This window comes from Centruroides sculpturatus, unplaced genomic scaffold (genome assembly GCF_000671375.1).
Source record: "Centruroides sculpturatus isolate CEXI.00-Female unplaced genomic scaffold, Cexi_2.0 scaffold770, whole genome shotgun sequence".
Classification (NCBI taxonomy): Eukaryota; Metazoa; Arthropoda; class Arachnida; order Scorpiones; family Buthidae; genus Centruroides; species Centruroides sculpturatus.
The window spans coordinates 385,692-404,399 of record NW_019384992.1 but is presented as its reverse complement, the minus strand read 5'-3'; positions in this window follow the sequence as shown (position 1 = coordinate 404,399).

Sequence of the window (18,708 nt, the reverse complement as noted above, 5' to 3'; positions counted from 1 at the left end):
CCCCCTAGTGTTCGGAAATGGTAATTACGAGAAACCGTTACTCTTCGTAATTATTTAAAGTATTTTTTTTTTAATTTAAAAATTAATTTAATGTATATTAATTAAAAATTTCTTTTTTTATCGATGCTTTTATGTGATGAGATTTATGCTCAGAGGAGGAAGATGAAGATGATAAAAAATTCATTCTTGCCTCTATACTTCTTCGAAGGAAATTCAAACTTCTTATCAACTTCCAATCAAAATTTCATTAAAGAAATTATTGATTTAACGATAAATATAGCATTTTTCCCAAGTTATAATCAAGAATTTTATAAATGTTGTATCACTATTTAATTAATATTTTAACTACTTTCTTCTGTAGGGGATTATGTTTTTAAGTTAACTAATTACTGTTTATTCTAGAAAAATGTTTATTTATAGTTGATTAACGTTTGGTGAATGAATTTTTCAAGAAATCGGTGACAAAATGACAAAAGAATCATTGGTATCAGCAGGGAACAGTATCCTTCTCCTCCCACATTAACTAACTTCCTATCTTCTGAAATAAGATACTTCAAGAACAAGTGACAAACTTGATGAAGGCGTTACCTAGCAATTATTTTCCAAGAGAATTTCCACAACTTTACAAATTTATTCTTTTGGAAATAAATACAAACGAGGAAAAAAACACTATATGTAATTAATTAATTAATTGTTAGACAATTAAAGAGTATTGAAAGAGTTAAATTCGTATAAGTTAATTAAGAATAATATTAATCTTTCTTGATATAATTCTTATCCAAATAATGATGCATTAATTATTTTAATAGGATTTTAAGTAGTTTTATTTCATTTTAATTCAATAATATATTATTAAAATGGTATAAAAGAATTTTATTTTGAATAATTAATTATTCAAATTTTCGTTGTAGCAAAAGATACGTAAAAATATGTATGTAAATTTTTTAGATTATTTTGGCATTCGTTTTCATAAATTTTAATAATGTTCTGCAAATATTTGCCATAAAATTTAGATCTAAAGACAGATTAGATAACAAGCAATGTAAAATATATGTGATAGACCAGCAAATCGTTAAATAAATATAATAAATTTTGTCATTTAATAATTATCAAAATATTTTGGATTATTTTGATTTATCAAATAAATAAAAACATTCCCGAAACTTGTCTTTTTTGCTTCATTTATATTTATTTAAATTAAAGTAAATTCCCACTGTTTTCTGTCTGTCCATTTGTCTGTCCTTCCTTAATCTCCAGAACGGTGTTAGATAAAATTCGAGACTATATATATATATATACCCAATTAACTATATATTATTTAAATTCTGTAAGGAGTTATATGACGGCAATACTCTATTGCTAGCAGGAAAAGTATGATGTACAGGAGCAAGACACTACTAATTTGTGATGGAGAGCATATATTTTAAGTTAATTAAATTAAAAAAAATGCGATTTAAAATTGCAGCCCGGAATTGTTACGATATTACAATACATTTTGCTAGTTTTTCTTAAATTTTCCGCTCTCAATTTTATTTTATTTAAATAAGTTAAAACTTAGAATTTTTCTGTTATTTTTAGATGTTGAAAGAATAATAAAATTTTCATTTATTTTTTAAATAATAATAATAAAAATCATGATTCTAAGAAAGCTAATATGCAGTTTATGATGAAAGGAGAAATATTTTTACAGGACCGAGAATAGCTCCAAGTAGTGTGAACAAATTTAATTATAAGACTTCACATAAAGTTAAATTAACTAACAAGATACCGAAAAAAAAGGAAAAAAAAACAACTTTACTTAGATTATTTGCTTTTATAGATTTAATAAGCTACTAAAAATAAAATATAACAAAGGCTTTGAAGATAGCTATGATGGTTTTTTCTCCCTTTTATTTTTTGGATTTTTCTAAAGGTGATATATATTTATTTTCGTCTGTACCTTTAATAATTCTTTAGTGAAGGTAGGTTTTTAATGTTATTATATTTTAATATTATTTATTCTTTATTCTATGTCAGTAAATTTCGTTTATTCTTCAGAAATGGTTTTTTTTAGAAATGCAATTTCTCTTTCCGGATCGCTTGTAATGTCTTATCTCAAGTTTATCATTGCTTCCTATTCCTCTTCAAGAAACTTTGTGAGATTGTTCTTTAAACTAATTTGACCGTATGATTTTTTTTCAAAAGATTTTTATTTATTTATATATTTATCGTCATTTTTACTTTCCTGGCAGTTATACATAACAGAAAGAAAGTATGGCGATTGATCAAAACATAATCCCCTCCCCCAAGGTTTTTATATTTTTGAACTCTAAGAACCTCCAAACGTCGACAAATGCAAAAAAATCGAGTTTTTCTTGTATATATGGATGTTAATGTCTGTTTGTGTGGGGGGATACGATATTATTTATCCTATTTGAAGCTTAATAACTTCTGTACATTTTATCGAAATTTTCTGAAATTTTGTAGGGAGGTTTGTGTATTAGGGGTATTGAAGTTGTTAAATTTTGGCGGTTCAAGGTTGAAGAGGTGGGGAAATAACGGAAGTCACGTGTAGTATCTCTAATGGGGTCAGTCAAGATCTTACTCTTTATTAGCATTTACAAATTTTTTATAAAACCCATTCCTACTCTCAAAATAAAGCGTTTTGCCATTTAAAAATAGTTAAAAATATAAAAAATACTTTTAAAAATAAAATATGATAACAGATGGCCCCACCAAATGTTGCCGGGAAAGTTAAGCAACTGGTTTCTGGATATTTTTAAGCAGGAAAATAGTCAATCGCTGAAATTCGTGTTTTGTAAAACTTTCCTCGAGTATATAATATATTAATACACGTTAAAATTACTTAAATAAAACTAAAAAATATCTAAACAAACATATATATATTTTTTTATTTATCCTCATTCTTTAGAATAATAAAAGTGTATTAAATAATAATTACCTGGCAGAAATTGGCGATTTTTTAGAAGCTTTTCCTGAATTATATAACGCATTTACGTACATTAAAAGGTATTTATGTAAGTAAAAATATCTCTAAAAATCAATTTCTTCGATTTATAATCAATATTTAGAATAATATTACATAAAAATTCGTCCTTTTTAATATTTTCCTCCACTGTATAATGCGCTAATACGTGTCGAAAGAATTTATATAAAGTAAAACATCCTGTAAAAAATTATATTTCTTGATTTATAGCCATTTTTTAGAGAACGAGTAGTAAATAACCTAGTAATAACCCGTAAGAAATTTGCATCTTTTAAATGTTTTCTCGTTAAAACATGTTAAAGTTATTTGTATAAAGTAAAAAATTTTTCTAAAATATCATATTCTCTTGATTTATTGCCATTGTTTTGAAGAATGATAGCGCATAATCTATCAGAAATATGCATTTTTTACATGGTTTTTCAATTGTGTAACTCGTTAATATGCGTTGAATTTATATATAAAAGGCCAAAAAAGTCTCCAGAAATAATTTTTTTTGATTTATATTCATGTTTTATATGAATAATAATGCATAAAGTAACGGTAACCCATCAGAAATATGCGCATTTTAATGTTTTTATGGTCTATATAATGCATTAATATGTGTCGAAATTATTTATATAAAGCTGAAAGTCTGTAAAAAATCACATTTTTGATTTATATAGTTTTTAGAAGAGTCATATAAAGTCAGAAATTCGTCAGAAAGTTGGGGATTTTTCCCTGTAAGTATAGATGTTAGTGTGTGTGGGAGGCACGATTTTATTCACCCTCTTTGAAACTTTTGGTCGAAAATTCTTGAAATTTTGCAGGGAGATTTGTGTATTAGAGGGATTGATGCCATTATATTTTGGTGATTAAAAGTCGAGGATGCGGGGAGATAAAGAGGATCGTGTGTATCTCAGGTAGGATCAGATTAATGACGATTTTACTGGTTATTAGCATTTACAATTTTTTTTATAAAACCCGTCCCTACCCTCAAAATTAAGCTTTTTGTCATTTTATAATAGTTAAAAATATAAAACGTTTTTAAAAATAAAATATGATAACAGATGGCGCCACTAAATGTTACCGGGAAAGTTAAGCAACTCATTGTTGAATTTTTTAGATTAATAATAATAATAATACAAAATGAATAATAATCCGTAAGAAATTAATATTTTTACATGCTTCTTCGAATTTAATTCGCTAACATTTGCTGTGTATAAGTTAAATAATTTTTAAAAAAATCATATTTTTTAAAATAAAATTATTGTTTTTTTGAGTATTTATTTGATAAAGTAGACATTTATGCGATTTTTATAAATTTTTTTTTTCAACTTACAGATAACGTGCTTAAAAGCAATTACTTTTTGTAGAACGATTGACAAGAAATACATCTTAGCTCCCTTTTATTTATTTCTTTTTATTATTTATTTATTTATTTTTTGAAAATATCGATCAGTTTATTTTTTGGACTGTACAAACATGTTTTGTTTCAAGACGTTAACAAGGAGAAATGCTCGCTGCCTGTTTCTTTTTTTAGTTTTTCCAAAAAACATTAATCCAGCGATCTGGATTATCTTCATGTGAAATATCTTAAAAGTCGACATCCAAACTTATTAAATTTAGGTCCATAATGAAAACTCTAATAAAAAAAACACAATTTCCTTCCCCCAAAACACAATATATATAAGAATTTATCGATTGTGACTACAGTTTATTATTTTTATTGACGTTAAATTTAGTTTTGTTTGAAGAATTTTACAGTTTTTTTTTTTTGTTTTACTTTCTCGGCTCTGTTATATATAACAGAGGGAAAGTATGGCCATTGGTCAAAAAAATGCCTCCCGAGATTTTTACATTTTGGTCTCAGAGGACCTTGAAACGTCGAGAAATACAAAAAATTTGAGGTGTTTTTTTCTGTATGTATCGATGTTATTGTGTGAGTTGGGGGGGCACGATTTCGTTCGCCCGATTGAAAGCTTAATAACTCTCGTACCCTTTGTCAGAAATTTCTGAAATTTTGCAGGGAACTTTGTATATTAGGGGCATTGATGCTGTTAAATTTTCATAGTTAAAGGTCAAAGGGGTGGAGAGATAGAGGGAGTCACGTGTCGTATCTCGAATAGGGTTGGACTTGATTTCACTCGTTATTAGCATTTACGATATTTTATAAAACTCGTCTCTATCCTAAAAATTAAGCCTTTTTGCCATATTTAATAATAACTTTTTAAAAATAAAATATCGTAAAACAGATGGAGCCACACGCAATTTTACCAACTTGCTGGGAAAGTTATGCAACTCGTTGCTGGATTTTTGTTTAGTTGAGAGGTTTTTAGAACCAATAAATAATATTTCAAAGCACTTTTTCGTTATAAAAATTTCATTTTGTGAAGTTTTAAACTCTTATTCTTAACAAGAAATTAAATTGTAAAAAATACAGATTATTTAATAATTTAGAAATTGTTTTAATTAGAAAAACTTTATAGAAGGAGAAAGACATTAACTGTGTTAAATATAAAGTAAAAACAATGTATTTACATCAAGTAGAACTTGGAGTAACTTTTTAGATTTGTATTTGTAATTATACTAATGCTCTATCCACTTTTCCAAATGTTTTTTTTTATTATTTTTTTGGGAAGGAGACTTTCTTAGATTTATTTATATAAAAGTTATTACAAATTCTATTAGAGTAAATGTAATTAATAAGCAAAAATACAACATAAATGCGTATCTACGTATAAAAATTTATTAATTAAAACTAATGGTTGACCACACCATTTTAATGTTTTTGAAAATGAACAATCTTAAAGTTTCCATTAGAAAATTCACAGCATGATCTACCGTAATATGATCGATCGTGTTTTCTTACATTTTTTTTACAATATAATTCAAATAAAAATATCATAATTAAAAGTTTTCATATAATATTTTATAATCTAAAAGATCATTTGAAAATTATCTCAATAAATCATACTTTATAATCTAAAAATTACTGTTTTTCATCTTAACTATCTAAAGAAAATCTCCTAACAGTTATGCAACTCTTTGCATAACTTTCCCGGCAAGAGTTAGAATTGCATATGTTATCATCTGTTACGAGATTTTATTTTTAAAAAATAACTTTTACATTATTAATTATTATTGAATGGTAGCTTAATTTTGAGTTTTATTAAATATTAACAACGATAATAACGAGTAAAACCGTCATTAAGTACGACCCCATTCGAGACACGACACACGACCACCTCTAACTCCCCACCCCCTCGACCTTTAACCACCAAAATTTAGCAGCATCAATACCCTTAATATTAAAACATCCCTGCAAAATTTCAGAAATTTTTGACGAAGGGCACGGGAGTTATTAATCTTTAAATCATGCCCCAAATACACACTAACATCCATACTTACAGGGAAAAATCCCTAACTTTTTGTGCATTTCTCGACTACTTGAGGTTCTCCCAGTCCAAAAATGCAACATAATAGCCTAGAAAGTAATTATTTATTAGTGTATGTAAATTACATCCAAGAAAACTCCATCATTTGAATAGGATCTATCAGCATCGTATGATCTAAAAGAATCATGTAAAACCGCCATGTTCGACACGCAGCCCGTGGACCGCATGCGGCCCACTCAATGCTTTTGTGCGGCCCTTTTAAAACAGTAATTATCTTGTATAGATTTTTATTACAATGAAATATCACATGTATAGTTAATTAAATACATTAATATGATGCATAACACCTTATCACGTACACTCAGAAACTAAAACAGTTATTAAATATTTTTTAACAAAGCTTAAAAAGCAAGTTTTACATTAAATACATACAAAATACTGTATAATTGTATATGTTTTGTCGTAAATAAATATGTGTGGCCCACAGTGTATTTTTATTTTTGGTTTTGGCCCAGTAAACAATTTCGGTTGGACAATACTAATCTAAAACATTTACTTGTATCAACACAAAGTCAAAACATAATTAATGTTTCTTTAACTAATTATTTATTAAATGTAGTAATATTTTCATTGAATAAAATATAAAACCAAGAATTAATTATTAAAAATAATTGACAATAATAACAACAAATAAAATATTTAAGATTATATAAATACTTTACATTTTGCGAAGTTCTGGACGTTTTTACTTTCCTGGCTGTGTTATAACAAAGGGAAAGTATGGGAATTAGTAAAAAAATGATTCACTCCCAAGATTTTTACATTTTTGGATTCGGAGATTTTGAAACGTCGAGAAATGCAAAAAATTAGGGTTTTTCCCCTGTAGGTATGGATGTTAGTGTATGTTGGGGGCAAGATTTTGTTCACCCAATTTNAAAAAATAAATAAAAAAAGACTTCTTCGATCGATAAATCGAAACCGGACCACTTCTTAACTGTTGCAACTATTTTTAATAGAATATTTATATCTATAAAAATGATATTAAAATATAAAATTGAGCGCAAATTCGATAAGAAAAAAAAATCCACATTTACCGAATGAAAGTCACGTGATGATTTCCCGCGAAATTGGACTTTTAAATCCAATTTCGCGGGAAATCTAAGTAATTCTTAAAAAATAATTACTATAAAAGAAAAAAAAGAGAATATTCTTACTTGAATTGAAGAATTTCGGTGGAAACAGCATCAGATTTTTTATTTTATTTTAATTTTTTCCGTTGTTTTACGGTATTATTTCGAAAAAAAATATATATTTACTTCACATCGTTACTTTTTGTCGTACAAATGCTTAAAGGTAAGGCAACAAAATCCAATGATTCACTATTGTGAAAAAGAGCTTTAATCATTCATAAGATGAGAGAAACTATCGCACGCTCGTCAACCACGTTCCATTCCGTCTACACTAACATCGACCCACGACGATTCCAGCCCCCTAGTGTTCGGAAATGGTAATTACGAGAAACCGTTACTCTTCGTAATTATTTAAAGTATTTTTTTTTTAATTTAAAAATTAATTTAATGTATATTAATTAAAAATTTCTTTTTTTATCGATGCTTTTATGTGATGAGATTTATGCTCAGAGGAGGAAGATGAAGATGATAAAAAATTCATTCTTGCCTCTATACTTCTTCGAAGGAAATTCAAACTTCTTATCAACTTCCAATCAAAATTTCATTAAAGAAATTATTGATTTAACGATAAATATAGCATTTTTCCCAAGTTATAATCAAGAATTTTATAAATGTTGTATCACTATTTAATTAATATTTTAACTACTTTCTTCTGTAGGGGATTATGTTTTTAAGTTAACTAATTACTGTTTATTCTAGAAAAATGTTTATTTATAGTTGATTAACGTTTGGTGAATGAATTTTTCAAGAAATCGGTGACAAAATGACAAAAGAATCATTGGTATCAGCAGGGAACAGTATCCTTCTCCTCCCACATTAACTAACTTCCTATCTTCTGAAATAAGATACTTCAAGAACAAGTGACAAACTTGATGAAGGCGTTACCTAGCAATTATTTTCCAAGAGAATTTCCACAACTTTACAAATTTATTCTTTTGGAAATAAATACAAACGAGGAAAAAAACACTATATGTAATTAATTAATTAATTGTTAGACAATTAAAGAGTATTGAAAGAGTTAAATTCGTATAAGTTAATTAAGAATAATATTAATCTTTCTTGATATAATTCTTATCCAAATAATGATGCATTAATTATTTTAATAGGATTTTAAGTAGTTTTATTTCATTTTAATTCAATAATATATTATTAAAATGGTATAAAAGAATTTTATTTTGAATAATTAATTATTCAAATTTTCGTTGTAGCAAAAGATACGTAAAAATATAATTTATTACCGAGTTTGCTTGTAACGAATTAATATATTTAAAATTACAAATATAAAGTTAGAAAATTTTAAAAGAATTTTATAAATCTTTTTTAAAATACGTAAATTCAAGTTAAAAGAATGTAGCATCTTCCTTTTCTTCTCTTGTCTGTTGTGTCGTTGAAGGGATTATCTAAAAAATTTAATTATACTTGGAATGTAATTTACTTTTTAGTTAAACACTTGTATATTTTCTGTTTTTTTAGAGTTAATTATCTAAAAACATTTATAGTTAAGAAGTCACGCGTTAAATTCTCGATTTATACACCATAATAAAGCAATATTAATCACTTATTGTGAAAATATTTAATATGTGTAGATTATATACTAGTTGAACTTCAATATATAGATTTTTCTCTTATATATGCCAGAAGTTAAATTATTAGAATGGCTTTGTATTGCTATAGAATCACTAAAATGTGCTGTGATAAGTAACACCTTTTAACCTTAAGATTACTTCCTATCCATCTTCTGTAAAGAAGTTGAAAACAAACACCATTAAAGAACAAAATAAAAGCTGAACTTTCTTTATCTCATCCGGATTATCTGCCTTTTTTCCTCATAAAAAATTGAAGATAAACTATGTACAGTAACAAGTTCAAACCGTATAAAAAACCTGCATTATATATTTAATTACAATAAATATTTATTTTAATTAAATTACGTACTTTAATTAGAATAAATATTTCTTTTTATTCCTTTATATAATGATTTCTTTGTTTTATTACTATTATTATGCATTAAGGATTGTAAGATCTGACTGATTCACTATAAATGGATATCGAGTAACGAAGTCGAGATTTGGATAAAGATGGAGAGCAACTTCCTCTCTCCATCCCGAATTCTTTTATTAAAGATTCGATTGAATTTTTGTAAATATTATGGAAAGACTCAGCTGGTTTTTATAACAATATCTAAAGAAAATTCTTTTTCATTCTTATTTTGTTTATTTATTATTATTATAAACAATTTAAATTATGTTTTATTAAAATATTTTAATATATTCGAAACTTTAGATAGGGATTTTTTTTTAAATTTTTCGAAATATACCTTCGATTTTTATAAATGTCACACAAGTTTGAATGCAGATGTTAGTTCTGAAAACATTTTTCTAGCTTTAGAATGTGTCGTATATCAGTACATTTGGATTCGAGTATTGACATTCCAAAACCACCCTTTTATATTTTAGAAGAATATATTTATATATAAGTTTGGATGAAGCTACTTAATCCTAAAAACGTGTCCGAGTTTTTAATACATCGCGCAAATTTTTGGAAAGAAGTGTTTAATTCTAAAAACACGTGTCCTACTTTTTAGAATATATCAAGTGAGCTGAGATGTTGTTTTGCCAGTCGATTTCTAGTGATTCGATAGATAAAGGCTCCTGTAAGCTGTCCTATGCTCCATGCAGTTCACATGAATGCATTCTTGTGGCTTCCATCACTCTATCAATCCATCTCACGCGCTATCTGTCTCTTCCTTCTTTTATTTTTACCAGCATATTGTGTCGAAAATACGCGTTTTTTGTTATACGAATTTCACTTCCGGTGTTTACTGGGTTTGATTTCTTCTATTGTCGAGCTATTTGTCCTTTTGGTTGCCTAAGGGATACGAAATGTCTAGTTCAACCTCCTTCAATCGAAGTTAATGTTTTTCCTCCTTCAATCTTTTGCCTAGTTCCGTCTTTTATAATGGACACTAGGCAAAGGACCATAGATACGACAAAGACTAATATATTAGTCATTTTGATTACGTATTTGATGCAGACAATTTTCATCTCTATCACTCCTGGAGCACAAAAACTCGAAATTGTCAACCACTTCAATTTAAATTCCTATAATTTTTCGTAGATTTATATATTTCCTTTATATTTAGAATTAATTCAGCTTTCTCTCTCCTCTAACTGAATATGATCCTTTATCCTTTATAAACATACGCTTCCTGCAATTGAGGTAGTACCATGCCTCGTATCTCAAGTTGTAAACATTTTGGATAAAGGATAATTCTACAAGCTGTAGATCGAGAAAGTTTCAATATATATATATATATATATATTTAATTATAAAAATCTACATAAAATATTATATTATATTATGCAAATTTGGATGCACGTTCAAGTTTTAAAATAAATTATATAGATTTTTAGATACAGAGGTTCATTTCCAACGTATTCAAATTGGAGGAGAGAGGAATTTTAAAGGCTGAGAATATCAAATTTTGCGTTACACTAAGTTGAAATTACTGATTAGATTTCCAAATTATAATTTAAGCGGTGTTTAGGAATAAATTATAAGTTGCGTTAACGTCGTGCAAAGCTTGTTTGGTAAACAAGAAGGAAGTAATCAACTAGATGGCATTCTGGAAATAACTATTCGCACGGTCATTAAGCCCTGACTTCGTCCCTGGGGATTAGTTGCTGTCGTGATGTTGGCATCTTGATTCTTATACTGACATAAGATGGAAAAGTTAGAAAGACATCTACTAATTATTCTACATACGTGTTCAACTCGATAACTCCAGTGAATTTTTCTATATAATGACACTCCACTTCCTCCTCCTCCTCCGTTCTATCTTCCTGTTAGAAAATCTGTAAGATCCTTTCTGTTTTTAAAATTGATTATTTAAAAAAAATACATTCTTAATATATTTTATATTAAAATACACGAATATTTGTGTGTTTGGCAATTTAATTCTCAAGAATAATTTAAACATAATTAATTATTTGTCAAAATTATCCGTCTGTCTTTTTGTCTTTCCTTAGTCTCGAGAACGGAGTTAGATAGATAACCGACATGACTATTGCTAACAGGAAAAGTATGATCTACAGGGGCAAGCCACTACTGATATGAGATGGAGAGCATATATTTTAAATTAAATAAATTTTAAAAACGGATTTAATTTTTTTTTGTATTTTTAGAATTATTATAGAATATAAATATAAAATATATAAATAGTATAGAAATATAATTATTAAAAATTTATTATATTTAGAACAAAGTTAAATAAATGCAAATTTTTATAGTTTTAGAATGATTATTTTAAAGAATTCAACTCTAAAGTGTTGTTTATTTGACATTAAAAAGGTGTTTTTTTGTACTTAATTATAAAAAAAATTAATCGTGTTACGTTGAAGTAAGTAGATTTTTGTATTTTAAAATTAATTAGCAAAACAATTACGCTCAAAATATAATTTATTTCAAGTTAAACGCGAATAAATTTTGTACTTTTAAAACCGATAATAAATAAATAAATAACGAGCAAATATATATTATGACATTGTCACAAAGTCGGACTGCAATTCTAATCATATTTTTAATTTATTTAATTTAAAATATATGCTCTCCACCTCAAGTTAGTAATGTTTGCCCCTGTAAATCATACTTTTCCTGTTAGCAGTGGAGTCATGCCGGTCATCTAACTTCTTTCTCGAGATTAAGGAAAGACGGATAGACGGACAGACGGACGATAGCGGGAATTTATAGGTCTACAATTTTTTCAAATTGCAATCCGATAATAATAACAAACCATTCACAATACAGCCAAGTTTTACTTTTACAATTTTAGAATAAATTAAAAGTAAACACAAATTTATATTTTTAGGAATCATCCCTGAAAAAGAAAATCATTACTGTAATCAACATACAGTTTTCTTATTTTATTTTTTGTATATTTACAAGTGATTATCGAAAAAAATATTTTTACAAAGTTTATATACTAATTAAGATACCGTTCGATCGTAAAAAGTTAATATATATAAGTGAACGTATGTTAAAAAAGAAATTAAATTTCTAAAATTTTAATTAGAGAGTTACGGGTTATTTTACTGGTTGTTTATTTATTTCTTTTAATATTTTTGTAGAAGAGCGTAAATATCTTACGACGGATCTTGTTTAAAAGTTATTTGATGCTGGAAAGTGTGAAGATCTTTTAAAACAGATTTACAGCAAACAACCATAATCTTTGAATTCCTTCACAAATATTCTTTCAGAAAAAGATTTAGTCAAATGTTTATTCCCAAAGGAAATGATATTTTTGTAGTTTTATAAAATTTCTTCTTTTTTTTGATAAAGTTCGATCCACACTTTGTTATTCGCACGGATTTTTTAGATAACACATTTCAGTAAACATATTTAAAAAATTCGAAAGTAATTTTAATATATAACGTTTAATTAAATAAACCAACGTAAAATAAGAAAATAAATTTAATATAAAACGACTGAAGCAAATGTTATTTAAAAAAATAATAATAATAAATAAATAACAATTTTTTAAAATGTAGTAAGCGTAACATTCTTTAAGGATATTAAATATTTTTCCAAGTGAATAAAGTTAAAAAAGTAGGGAAAAATATTTATATATATACATAATGAAATAAGAGCGTGTTTTCTATTTAAAAAAAGACAAAAAAATCAATAATTTTAAGTGTTTTAGTTTCAACATTAAGTATCAGTAGAGAAAGTTTATACTCGATAGAAATAATGTGCAGAAAGGGAAAGTGGAACCCCTATTTTGTGTCGTTCTATGGTACCTTTGGGACATATTATCCTTCGACAACTGTTTTTGTTACATCAAGACTTGTATTCTCTTCACTATGCAAGCCTTGTCACGAAGTATCGTGTACGACAATATTCCTGTTCAACCTTTCACAGATATTACATTTCGATCTGATACTTTCTAAGAAAACTCCTATAGGATTTGTCAGAAAGTCTCTTGCAAGATTGGTTGTACTATATGATTAGATAAAGTAATATAGTTTACTCGTGTAATGACAAAGTCATGCAACTTACTTGTAATAAGTTTGAAATCTATGTTTATCAAAGCTGAGTTATGTTCGTGATCCAGGATGAATATGAAATGATTATTTTTATATGAATATTTGTGAAGACGTAGTTATGTTTATGTATGAATTGTTATAAAATGAAAGTTATATATGCTGGGAAGGGAAACTACGTTTAAGTATAACTATTTATAGAAAAAAACTATGTTTGTGTATAGTTGTTTAGTTATGTCTATAGGTGAATGTGTTTAAAGAGGAAGTTATATTTAAGTACAAGTATTTATTAGAGGAAATTTATATTTATATATGAGAATTCGTATGGGGCCCGGGAAATATCGGCCTTTTTTGGCTATTTTATTTAATGTTTCGTCGAATTTTTTGGACTGCAACTTGAAAAAATTGTACACCTATAAAGTCACACTATCGTCCGTCTATCCTTCCTTAATCTCGAGAATGATGTTAGATGAAAGTCGAGACCAGATGTGGAAAGATTACGGGAAAGAGGTCTCGATTAACTATATATCAACTTCCGCTCTAAACCGGACGTCACGTGATTCCAATTGAAAATTTTTTTACCAGAACAGAGTTACATACATGACCGGCACGACTCTGCTGTTATCAGGAAAAGTATGATGTACAGGGGCAAGCCACTACTAATTTGAGTTGGAGTGCATATATTTTAAATTAAATAAATTAAAAATACGAATAAAAATTGTCGCCTGGCATTGTGACGACATCACAATAGTTTTTGCTCGTTTATTAGTAAAAAGCAGTCTTAACGATTTTATTTTTTGTTAATAATTTATAGAGGTAGGACCCAGCCTGAAAAAAATTTCCACCTTTCCTCCTCTTCTTAACTACGAATAAAAGCTATATTTAAGTTATGCGTGACTATTTACGCTAGGACACTATGTCACACGTAACTTTTTTATGAAATGGCAGCTATATTTACGAAGAAAAATTACATTTAACTATGTTTATACATAAAAATAACTTTACGTTTATGTGTCGAGTAGGATCTAAATTAAAACTTACTGTTTAGAAAGGAATCATTTGTAAACAAACATTTACAAATCGATAGCTGTATCCATTATTTATAAAGAACTAATTTCCTTTCGAATCCTTATCACTTATAAACACAAAAGTGGAGTTTTTTAGATAGTTCGAACAAATATAATTTCCAAGTAAACGATTAAGTCAAAAGTTATTAAGACAAAAAAATTTGAATAAAAATTTAAATTTCATCAAAATTTAATCAAATTAAATTGATAATATCGTCTAAGATTATCAAAAAACAAATCAAAGTATTTTATATTCCTACTTTTGCATTTACAATTATTGATTTTTTTTAAAAAAACGAAAAACAAAATTAAATCGTATTTTTAATAACATTACACGAAATTTTTTAGTCGGGGATTAATTTTAGTCAGCGAAATAAATGAAAATTTAGAAACGAAGAACGTACGTCACAGATGTTGTTACATTAAATAAAATTGCATTTTTAATAATAAATATTTTAATAAAATAAGTTTCTTTTTATGTTTACGATAAAATAGACATCGTTTATAATATAAAATAAACCCTTTCAAATGGATATCTTAAGTAAGGATATACTTGTATACCACTCTAAAGTTGCTGGAAACGTTCAATACGAGCCTACTTTCTATACTAGTTTGTCTCCTTTACCATGAAATAAACTGGATTTTCACAATTCGTTTTTCATCTTTCTATAACTCTAAAAACTTCTTGATAAAAAAAACTCTTATTTTTATTTATTTTTTTACTTTTTGAATTTCTTCTTTTGTCCAGAATTGAGTTTTGCTAAAGATTTATTCAACATAGATAGGAAATTTGCACAAATATAAGCAAAAAAAAAGGTTCTAAAAACAACTCGTACATTTTTTAGGTAATGAAAAAAAAATTCTTTCAAAAATTTATAAATTTTACTTTAATTAACCTTTATACATTTTTTAGAACGAATTAATTGTTAATTTTAATAAGTTTTATATATTANTTTTATGAAATGGCAGCTATATTTACGAAGAAAAATTACATTTAACTATGTTTATACATAAAAATAACTTTACGTTTATGTGTCGAGTAGGATCTAAATTAAAACTTACTGTTTAGAAAGGAATCATTTGTAAACAAACATTTACAAATCGATAGCTGTATCCATTATTTATAAAGAACTAATTTCCTTTCGAATCCTTATCACTTATAAACACAAAAGTGGAGTTTTTTAGATAGTTCGAACAAATATAATTTCCAAGTAAACGATTAAGTCAAAAGTTATTAAGACAAAAAAAATTGAATAAAAATTTAAATTTCATCAAAATTTAATCAAATTAAATTGATAATATCGTCTAAGATTATCAAAAAACAAATCAAAGTATTTTATATTCCTACTTTTGCATTTACAATTATTGATTTTTTTTAAAAAAACGAAAAACAAAATTAAATCGTATTTTTAATAACATTACACGAAATTTTTTAGTCGGGGATTAATTTTAGTCAGCGAAATAAATGAAAATTTAGAAACGAAGAACGTACGTCACAGATGTTGTTACATTAAATAAAATTGCATTTTTAATAATAAATATTTTAATAAAATAAGTTTCTTTTTATGTTTACGATAAAATAGACATCGTTTATAATATAAAATAAACCCTTTCAAATGGATATCTTAAGTAAGGATATACTTGTATACCACTCTAAGGTTGCTGGAAACGTTCAATACGAGCCTACTTTCTATACTAGTTTGTCTCCTTTACCATGAAATAAACTGGATTTTCACAATTCGTTTTTCATCTTTCTATAACTCTAAAAACTTCTTGATAAAAAAAACTCTTATTTTTATTTATTTTTTTACTTTTTGAATTTCTTCTTTTGTCCAGAATTGAGTTTTGCTAAAGATTTATTCAACATAGATAGGAAATTTGCACAAATATAAGCAAAAAAAAAGGCTCTAAAAACAACTCGTATATTTTTAGGTAATGAAAAAAAAATTCTTTCAAAAATTTATAAATTTTACTTTAATTAACCTTTATACATTTTTTAGAACGAATTAATTGTTAATTTTAATAAGTTTTATATATTAACTTGTAACAAATCAAATTAACAATTTATGTAGTATATTAATATCTTATAAATAAGAATTTTTACTTCATAAAACAGAGAAAAAGTAAAATGACTCTCAAGATTTTTACATTTTTTGGACCGGGAAGACCTCGAAAAGTCGAGAAATACAAAAAGATTTGGAGGGTTTTTCCCCTGTACGTTTAGATGTTAGTGTATGTGGGGGCACGATTTTGTTCACCCAATTTAAAGCTTAATAACTCCTGTGCCCTTAGTCAAAACTTTCTGAAATTTTGCAGGGAGGTTCGTGTGTTATGGGAATTGAATTTTGGTGGTTAAAGGTCGAAAGATATTTTTTATATTTTTTCAAGAAAAACTTGAAAATATTCTTTAAATTACTTTATACTTTTTCTGATTTTTTTAAAATTTAAATTATTTTATAGCTTTTTAAATTTTTTAAGATATATTTTGAAAGAAAAAAATCTAAAAATTGTCAAACTATACTTTAGATTCTTTTTTAAAATATAAAATAATTCTACAAATAATTCTATAAATTATGTATTAGATTTTCTGGCTTTTAGGATAAGTTTTAGGAGGAAAAAATCTTAAAATATCTAAAAACTATAAATGAATTGAAAAAAGTAAATAAATTAAGACAGTGTTTATTTTAAAAATTTTATTATTATTTTTTAAAATAATAAATTAAGTTATTTATTTTCCTTTATTCAAATCTCATTAATTTATGTATTGTAAGTTTATTTTATTTTATTTTAAAATAATATTATTTTCTTTTCAACTTCTTTAACAAACATTTTAATAATATGACAAAATGTCAGCCATTTGTATTAATTATATTAATAAACATTCTTCAATTTTATTACCTTTATTAATTTATTTATATTGTCTATTCTATCAAAATATTAAGTTAAATAATTAAATTTAATTATATTTTTATCAATAATTCTTTCATTAAGTAAGCAATATTCATCTTGATTTTTCTTAAAATTTCAATTTTAAAAGTCTAATATTTTAGAAAATAATTATTTATGTTATCTAAATATATATTTTTCTTTATTTATTTACTTAATTCTATAGTATAAATAATAATTATTAGGCTGCAATTTCAAAATTTTCCTCAAAATACAGTTACATAGCTAATCAGCATAACTCTGCTCTTATCAGGAAATGTATGATTTACAGGGGCAAGCCACTACTAATTTGTGATGGAGAGCATATATTTTAAATTAAATAAATTAAAAATATGATTAAAAATTGTAGCCAGCAATTGTGAAGATGTCACAATCATTTTTGCTCGTTCTGTGTGTGATGCATGTACATAAAATTAATTTATATTATATATTATTAATTATACAAATTTACTTTTTATACAAATTTAATTTTTGTTGAATTTTTAATTTGTTTACGTACATCATTATCTTATTATTTATTTTTAAAAATACAATTTTAATTAGATTTATTAGGATTATGTGGAAAGTTTTGTTTGTTATATCTTAAAAATTAATTTTTTTTGCATTTGTAATAAAATATACGCCGTGAATTTGTATATTATTTACTTTCAAACACTCGATTTTTAAGAATTTTATATATAAATAATTTTATATACAAAATTTGTTAGTCCCTTCTTTTAAAAATACAATTACGAAGATTTTCTAATGAATTTTTGCGATGAATTTTTACATTTATTGTTAAAATTTATGTAAAATTATAGGATAAAATTTTCAATTGAAATCAAGTTACTTCCGGTCCTTAAGCTTTCTATATCTGGTCTCAAATTTCATTTATCTAACATTGTTCTCGAGATTAAGGAAGGACAGACAGATAGACAGACAGACAGACAGACAGTAGGAATTTAGAGGTCTATGATTTTTTTCAAATTGCACCCCAATAATTTTAAAAAATACAATCTTATTCTAATAAATTTACACAAAAATCTTGTATTAATATATATTTTAAATATTAAATTTTTTTAGAATTTAATCTTAATTTAAAATCTAAAAAATACGTGTCTTAAACTA